The sequence below is a fragment of the Rhincodon typus genome, chromosome 20 (assembly GCF_021869965.1).
Source record: "Rhincodon typus isolate 14 chromosome 20, sRhiTyp1.1, whole genome shotgun sequence".
Taxonomy (NCBI): domain Eukaryota; kingdom Metazoa; phylum Chordata; class Chondrichthyes; order Orectolobiformes; family Rhincodontidae; genus Rhincodon; species Rhincodon typus.
The window spans coordinates 20259312-20268350 of NC_063351.1; positions in this window are offsets into that span (position 1 = coordinate 20259312).

A 9039-nucleotide genomic window follows, 5' to 3' on the forward strand; every position below is an offset into this window, starting at 1 on the left:
ATTTCTGATGAAGGGTCTAGGCCCAAAATGTCAGCCTTTCTGCTCCTATGATGCTGCTTGGCCTGCTGTGTTCATCCAGCTCTGCACCTTGTTGTCTCGGATTCTCCAGCATCTGCAGTTCCTACTATCTCTGATTCAAACTTAAGTAATCTGACTGGTTTTGTTATTTCCTTTTATTTATCTCCTTACTGTGTTTATCTGTTGGACTTGTGTGAATGAGGGCTGAAAACAAAAGTTGCGTGTTTAAAACGGATTACCTTGCTACTTGTACATTTTCTCTGTTAAAATTATTGGTATATTTAATTCAAAACTGATGTTCAGAATTAGTTATTCACAAAATTTGGTATTGGTTATTCAAAAGTCTGAATAGAAACCATTGAGTAACTATTGATGGTCTTTGAAGGTTTTAATTTTATTGTGTTGTGAATACAGAGGCTGCTTTGGTCCTGTTGTCTGTCTCCATGTTATAACACATATAACTGTCTAAAGTTACATTGCACGTGTGAACTAGAATTTATAATACAATGGAAACCAAATCAAATTTTGTACCAAAAGTAAACAAAAATGTAACAGTCCAGTACTGGTTTGAAAATGCCTGTATCTTGCAGACCACAATTAAATTCATTTCTCTGGTGGCCTGCTGCTTAAAACATATTGCAGGACACAGAGTTTGAATATATCCTCTTTGCAATTTTAACAATTATTTTGGAGAAAAGGTGAAATATTAACTCTGTTCTCTTCAGAGATGCTATCTAGCCTGTTGAGTCCTTCTGATATTTTTGAATTTTGTTTCAGATTGACAATATCTGCATTTCTTTTAAATTTGTCCAAACTTTAGCTTTTCTGACACAAATAGAAAATGTACTCCAAAACAATATGATGGAGTAATTAATTGGCAACTCAATTTGGACATTAAAGGTACAGATACAAATTGTCCTTCTTGTTGCTCTGACTCTAGTCATTAGATGGTTTGTTAGCTCTGGCCTGAAGTTCAGTCATGTGATTTGAAGTTGTTCACATTTTTTTCCAAATTGCTTGTTAAACAGGACTTAAATGATGCTGTGCATGATCATCAACAGTAAAGCTATGTCTTTTACTGCATTTAGATATTCAAAATTCTCTTATTATATAGTGTGAGGACCTGGTAGTTTCCCCAATACCACCCATGTACTCCCATAAGCAAACTAATCGTAGAACAAAAATAAGGGAGAAAATAAAACAATTTACTGCTAGACATCAGCCCTTCTGGTCTTTTACATTGACAGCTGTCTGAAGATCAATGTTAATGCCAGAAACACAGTCAGGAGCCTGGTTAAAACATTAACCTGTTCTATTTAAGTAGTCCTAACCAGTAACACTGATTAGCTATCCAACCAACATCAATGAAAAGATGTTGCAGATGGCCCAGCCATTGCTCACCTCATTGCACTTGTATTATTGCTGAATACAAATACACTATGTTAGCCCATACACCAAGGTGAGCTTCAACACTGTTGAAATGTAAAGATCTTCCAGCACATTTCGGCAATATCATTTGCATCATAATTTAAGATTGCAAGTTCACTCATGCTACTAAGAAACGATAGTTATTCCTGTTAAATGTCAGCAAGATATGTCTTCATTAACCTGCAGTAATGCATACCCACGTTGTTGATTATTTTTCAGCAGCATCATCCTGCATTAATGACAGTAAATGGATTGCTAACTGCTGCAAAGTTACCAAAATCAATAAAAATTTCCATATAAAATACAACCATTACAGATGGTAGCCATTGTCAAATGAGAGATGATGGTGCTATCTGAGCTAAAGATTAAAATCAACCCTACAATTATTCTGAGGAATCTTTAATCCATATTTAATATTCAATGAAAACTGGAAAAGGAAAATGGCTACATCAGTTAAATTTAGGTGCATGCATTTTCAAACAGTGCAGATAAAACATTTCCCCTCCTGTTAGTTGTCCTAACACGGAACCAGCCTAAAATTTTAGTGTAAATTTACTTATTTCCAGATTTCTTTTGCTTTCTTCTGAATTTGCATTCCAGCATTTTGCCGTTATGGGATTTGAATCTGGGCCTCTAGATTACTAACCTTGCTATAACGTTACTATGTTATTGCCTCCTTCAGCATTTAGCAACCATCACATTTCAGTAAATGAACCTAAACATTGTGTTCTTGGAACTTTATGAATAGTTTTTTTAAGATATTAAATAATATCACAGAAAATGCTGATCTAGAATCAGAATAGTTACAGCACAGAAGGCCATTCAGCCCATGTGTCCTTGTCAACTCTCTGCAACAGCAGCTCAACTACTCCCATTCAACCACCATTACTGGCATTTTTTTCTGTCCAGGTAATTATCCTGTTGTCTTTTGACATTTGTGGTTGTTGACTTGCTCGCTGAGCTGGCTTATTTTTGTTCGGATGTTTCATCACCGTGCTAGGTGACATCATCAGTGGAGCCTCTGATGAAGCGATGTTATTCTACTCCGCTTGGAATTTATATTGTCTGGTCCGTTATGGTGAGTAGGGTCAAATACCGTAACGGACTGGACAGTATAAATTCCAAGTGGAGTAGAATAACATCAGTGAGCAAGTCAACAACCTCATCCACAACCTGAGCTACAGATCTTTGCCAAAACTTTTGACATTTGTCTCCAACACACTCTCATTCCAGATCCTAACTACTCCCTGCATAAAAAAGAAGGTTTTTCCCCCTCATGTGGCTGTTACCTCTTTAGCCAATCACCCTAAATCGATGCCATGTAAACACACTGGCTACAACAGGAGGTCAGAGGTTTGGAATATACAGCAAGTAATTCACTTCCTGACTCCCTAAAGCCTGTCCGCGCATACTTTGATGATCCCTATACCCCCATCTTATGCATACCCCCCTCGAAGGAGACAGTTGTGGCTGTCAATGAAAGGATCATAAAGGAAAATTTATTTAGTATCTACAGGGGAGTTGGTGGCACAATGGTAATGTCACTAGATTTATAATCTACAATTCTGGAACATGGGTTTGACTCCCACCATTGCAAATGGTGAAACTTGAATTCAATGAAAATAAATCTGGAATAAAAGGCTAGCCCAGTGGTGACCGCATAATACTGATAAATGTTGTAAAAACCCATTTGGTTCATTAATATCTTTTAGGAAAAGAAATCTGCTGTCCTCGTCTGGTCTGCCCTACATGTTATTCCACATTCAATAATACGGAAATCATTACCTTTTTGGTTCTGCTTCATAATTTGGCCCCTAGGAGCTTATATTCCCTCAACAGAACTTCTTCCTTCTTTCTACCTACATCAGTTGTACCTATGTAAACAACAGCAACTGGATCTTTTCCCTACACTCCAAATTCCTCTGCAGCCCAGATAACATATTTTGGACCAGGCACCGGTCAGGCAACACAGCATTTGGGTCTCTCAACCCTGGCCACAGAGAACACTGTCTATTTCCCTGACTATACTATCCCTGATTACAACTACATGAATCTTTTCTCTCCCCCCACCTTGCTAATTCTCTTCTTCCTCATACTTGGCACAGCACATTTAAATCTAAACATGCATGTACTAAACAGGCAAGGGAAGACGTGATTAGATATCCAGCCAGAGAAAGTTATGTGATTTTTGTACTGTAAGTGCATCTTCCAATTGGTACATTTTGCTTTACTGCATACCAACTTACAGCAAAAGTAATCACCACATACCTACCACAAAGCTGTACTTTGTAAAAATTCCACCAGCCATTAAATATTAAAATACAACTGACAAAATGGGCTTTTCATTGGACACTCATGAGGCCAAACACGAGAATATCACATTTCAAACTGTTACAACACTTTGTACTAATGATGAAAAGACTGTTGATTACTTGGCAAGTCGACTCTGATTGGAAGAGATGTTGCCATGGAGAACGAAATAGGGAGCAATAGGCTCCTGATGTTCTGAGATAATTAAAAACAAAAGCGGCAAGGTTTGAAGATGTTTATAGAAAACAGATCTCTGTTTATGAATTTATGTTTCTAACAAACATAATTGAGCCATGTTTCATGTTAACTGAAAATCTTAAATTGATTGTTATTGTAGGCATTAACACATTCAGGATTATTTAGCAAGTTTCCAAATTGCAGAATAATTTCCAACAATTGATGTTGTTTTAGATTTTACAAATGCAAGCTGGTTGAGTATACTCTTTACTCTGCTTATTACAAACAACTGAAGGAATATGTTGTTCGATTTGATCAATCATTTGGATGTAGGGCCCATTTACCTGGCCTTGCACCCATACAGAATTTGACTCAACGCTGCCCAATTGGGTTTTTGAAATAGCTTCTTTTTCAGACTGATGACACCATCTTATTAGTGTAAAATACCATTCGTGTACCCACTGTATTTAATAGGGTATAACAAATAGTTTGATTAACCTGGTTAGAGACAAAAAATTACTGTAGATGCTAGAGCCTAAGGTAGACAAACAGGAGACTGGAAAAACACAGCAAACCAGGGAGCATCTGGAGGAGAAGTCAACGTTTTGGGTATTATCCTTCTTCAGGACTGGATGTGGGAGTAGGGGGAGCTGCAGATAAAGAGAAGTGAGAGTTGAGAGTAACGAAACGATGGTGATAGGTGGACACTGTTAGTAGCTATAACCTGGTTGATTGATGAGAGGGGAGAATCTGATTGGTAGTTGGAATGGAAGGGAGGAGTCGGTACATAGAACATAGAACGTAGAACATTACAGCGCAGTACAGGCCCTTCGGCCCTCGATGTTGCGCCGACCTGTGAAACCAATCTGAAGCCCATCTAACCTAAACTATTCCATTATCATCCATATGTTTATCCAATGACCATTTAAATGCCCTTAAAGTGGGCGAGTCTACTATTTTTGCAGGCAGGGCATTCCACGCCCTTACTACTCTCTGAGTAAAGAACCCACCTCTGACATCTGTCCTATATCTATCACCCCTCAATTTAAAGCTATGTCCCCTCGTGCTAGCCATCACCATCCGAGGAAAAAGGCTCCCACTGTCCACCCTATCTAATCCTCTGATCATCTTGTATGTCTCTATCAAGTCACCTCTTAACCTTCTTCTCTCTAACGAAAACAGCCTCAAGACCCTCAGCCTTTCCTCATAAGACCTTCCCTCCATACCAGGCAACATCCTGGTAAATCTCCTCTGCACCCATTCCAATGCTTCCACATCCTTCCTATAATGCGGTGACCAGAACTGTACGCAATACTCCAAGTGCGGCCGCACCAGAGTTTTGTACAGCTGCAACATGACCTCATGGCTCCGAAACTCAATCCCTCTACCAATAAAACCTAACATACTGTACGCCTTCTTAACAACGCTATCAACCTGGGTGGCAACTTTCAGTGATCTATGCACATGGACACCGAGATCTTTCTGCTCATCCACACTACCAAGAATCTTACCATTAGCCCAGTACTCTGTATTCCTGTTACTCCTTCCAAAGTGAATCACCTCACACGTTTCCGCATTAAACTCCATTTGCCACCTCTCAGCCCAGCTCTGCAGCTTATCTATGTCCCTCTGTAACCTGCAACATCCTTCCGCACTATCCACAACTCCACCAACTTTGGTGTCATCCGCAAATTTACTAACCCATCCTTCTACGCCCTCATCCAGGTCATTTATAAAAATGACAAACAGCAGTGGCCCCAAAACAGATCCTTGAGGTACACCACTAGTAACTGAACTCCTGGATGAACACTTCCCATCAACCACCACCCTCTGTCTTCTTACAGCTAGCCAATTTCTGATCCAAACTGCTAAATCACCCTCAATCCCATGCCTCCGTATTTTCTGCAATAGCCTGTAGGTGGAATGGAAACCTGCAGCCTGCAAAAACTCCATCACATTTTCCCAATTCCTCCATCTCCGTCACAACTGCTCTGACAAGGAGACATTCCACGCCCAAGCATCCCAGATGTCCTCCTATTTCAAACAAACTTCTTTCCCCCCCTCTCTGTCATCCAGACAGCCCTCCACCACACCTTCTCCATTCCCTGCTCGTCAGGTCTAAACCCCACCCCCCCCAAAAATAATAAAGATAGGGTCCCCCTTGTCTTTACTTTCTACCCCACCAACCTCTGCATTCAACATATTATCCTCAAACACTTCCGCCAACTCCAATTAGACCCCACCACCCAGAATATCTTCCACCCCCCACCCCTCTCTGCCTTCCGCAAGGACCATTCCCTTCGCCACTCCTTAGCTCACGCCACACTCCCCACCAACCACTCCAACCCCCTGGTACCTTCCCCTTTAACAGTAAAAGATACAATACTTACCCACACACCACTTCCCTCACCTCCATCCAGGGCCCTAAACAATCCTTCCAGATGAGAAACATAGTTTTACCTGCACCTCGTCCAACCTAGTCTACTGTATCCGGCGCCCCTAATGTGGTCTTCTCTATATTGGTGAAACCAAATATAGACTAGATTTCATCCCAACCTCGTTCACCTGGATTTCACCCCAACCTCACAAGTTCACTCAGACTTACCTTGACTTTATTTTCTCCCCTCTGGTCCAGGAACTCCCCACCTACGTCCGGGACACCACCCACACCCTCCACCTCCTCCAAGACTTCCATTTCCCTGGCCCCGAACACCTTAACTTCACTCTGGACATCCAATCCCTATACACTTGTATCCCTCACACGGATGGCTTAAAAGCCCTTCGCTTCTTCCTCTCCCGCAGGCCCAACCAGACCCCCTCCACCAACACCCTTATCTGCTTAAGTGAACTTGTCCTTACCCTTAACAACTTATCCTTCAATTCCTCCCACTTCCTACAGACTAAGGGGGTGGCCATGGGAACCCACACGGGCCCAAGCTATGCCTGCCTCTTTGTAGGATACGTGAAACAGTCCCTCTTCCGCAGCTACACTGGCACTTTCCTCTACCTCTTCCTCCGCTACATCGATGGCTGTATTGGCACTGCCTCATGCTCCCACGAAGAGCTTGAACAGTTCATCAACTTTACATACACCTTTCATCCCAACCTCAAGTTCACCTGGACAGCTACCTAGACTACACCTCCTCTCACCCACCTTCCAGCAAAAATGCAATCCCCTACTCCCAATTCCTCCATCGCATCTGCTCCCAAGATGGGGCGTTCCACTCCCGCACATCCCAGATGTCCTCTTATTTCAAGGACCGCAAATTCTCCCCTTCAGTGGTCAAAAATGCTCTCGCCCACATCTCTTACATTTCTCGCACCTCTGCCCTCACACCCCCTCATCGGAACAAAAACAAAGACCGAATCCCCCTTGTCATCACGTATCACCCCACGAACCTCCGGATTCAACCTATCATTCTCTGCCACTTCTGCCATCTGCAATCTGACCGCACAACTAACAATATATTCCGCTCCCCACACCCATCTGCCTTCCATAGGGACCGCTCTCTCCGTGACTCCCTCGTCCGCTCCACACTCCCCACCAGCCCCACCATCCCTGGCACCTTTCCCTGCGACCGCAGGAAGTGCTACACCTGCCCCCACACACCTCCCCCGTCACCTCCAGCCAAGGAACCAAAAAAACCTTCCACATCAGACAGATGTTCATCCGCACATCTGCTAATGTGGTCTACTGCATCCGCTGCTCCCGATGTGGCCTCCTCTACATCAGTGAGACCTAGCGGAGCCCGCTTTGTAGAGCACGTGCGCTCTGTTCATGACAAACAACAACACCTTCCAGTCACGAACCACTTCAACTCCCCTTCCCACTCCCTGGGTGACATGTCCATCCTGGGCCTCCTCCAGTATCACAATGACACCACCCCGAAACTGTAGGAGCAGCACCTCATATTCCGCCTCGGGAGCCTACGACCCAATGGTCTCAATGTGGGCATAACTAGTTTCAAAATCTCCCCACCCCTCACCTCATTCCATGACCATCCCTCCCTCTCATTCCCACTTCCTTGACCTGACACAACCTGTCCGACTTCTCTCCCACCTATCTGCCCCTCCCACCTCACTGATCAATCCCCACTACTGCCTATCTGCACTCACCTATCACCATCTCACCTACCTTCCCCAGCCCCTTTATTTCAGAGCTCCCTTCCCCCACCCCCACACTCACCCCATTTCTGAAGAAGGGTCCCGACCCAAAACATCAGCTTTCCTGCCCCTCTGATGCTGTCTGGCCTGCTGTGCTGCTCCAGCTCCACACTGTGTTAGCTCTGACTCCAGAATCGGCAGTTCTTACTATCTCTGATAGACTAGGTGACCGTTTTGTCAAGCATCTTCACCTGGCTTGAAACGGCCAGCCTAACCTCCTGGTCACTGCCCGCTTCAACATTCCTTCCTTCCGCCACCAACGTGTCCATCCTCAGCCTCCTGCAGTCTTGCAGTGAATCGATCGCAGATATGAGGAACAACACCTTATCTTCTGCCTAGGCACCCTACAGCCCAGAGGACTCGAATTTCAAATAAATTTCCCACCCATCCCCTGGCTCCCTTTCCAGCACCGCCTCCTCCCTTCCATTCCAGCTACCAACCAGATTCACCCCGCCCAATCGACCAACCTGGTCGTACCTACTACAGTGTCCACCTATCACCACCATTCCGCTACCCTGTCCCCCCCTTTATATGCAGCTCCCCCTACCCCCATATCCAGTCCTGAATATAGGTAATATCTGAAGCGTGGACTCCTCCTCCAGATGCTGCCTGGCTTGCTGTGTTTTTCCAGCCTCCTGTTTGTCAGTTTGATTAACCTGTTCTTTGAAGACTTTGCCTTATCAGGAAAAGGTGTGAGGTAAATTAGGCATTTTTCAAATGTATAAAGATGGTTGGCTTTGGGCCATTTGTAAGTTTGCAATGATCTCATCAGAATACCCACTGTCTAACTAATCAGCACCCTTTTCTCTTTTATTATAAACAGCTGTGATCATTTGAAACTTGGCATTCTTGCATTTGTCCTGACATTGAGGGATAAAAAACAGTGAAACTTGCAAATGAGATATACTGGCATGATTTATCTTGTACACTTCAAAATGGAGC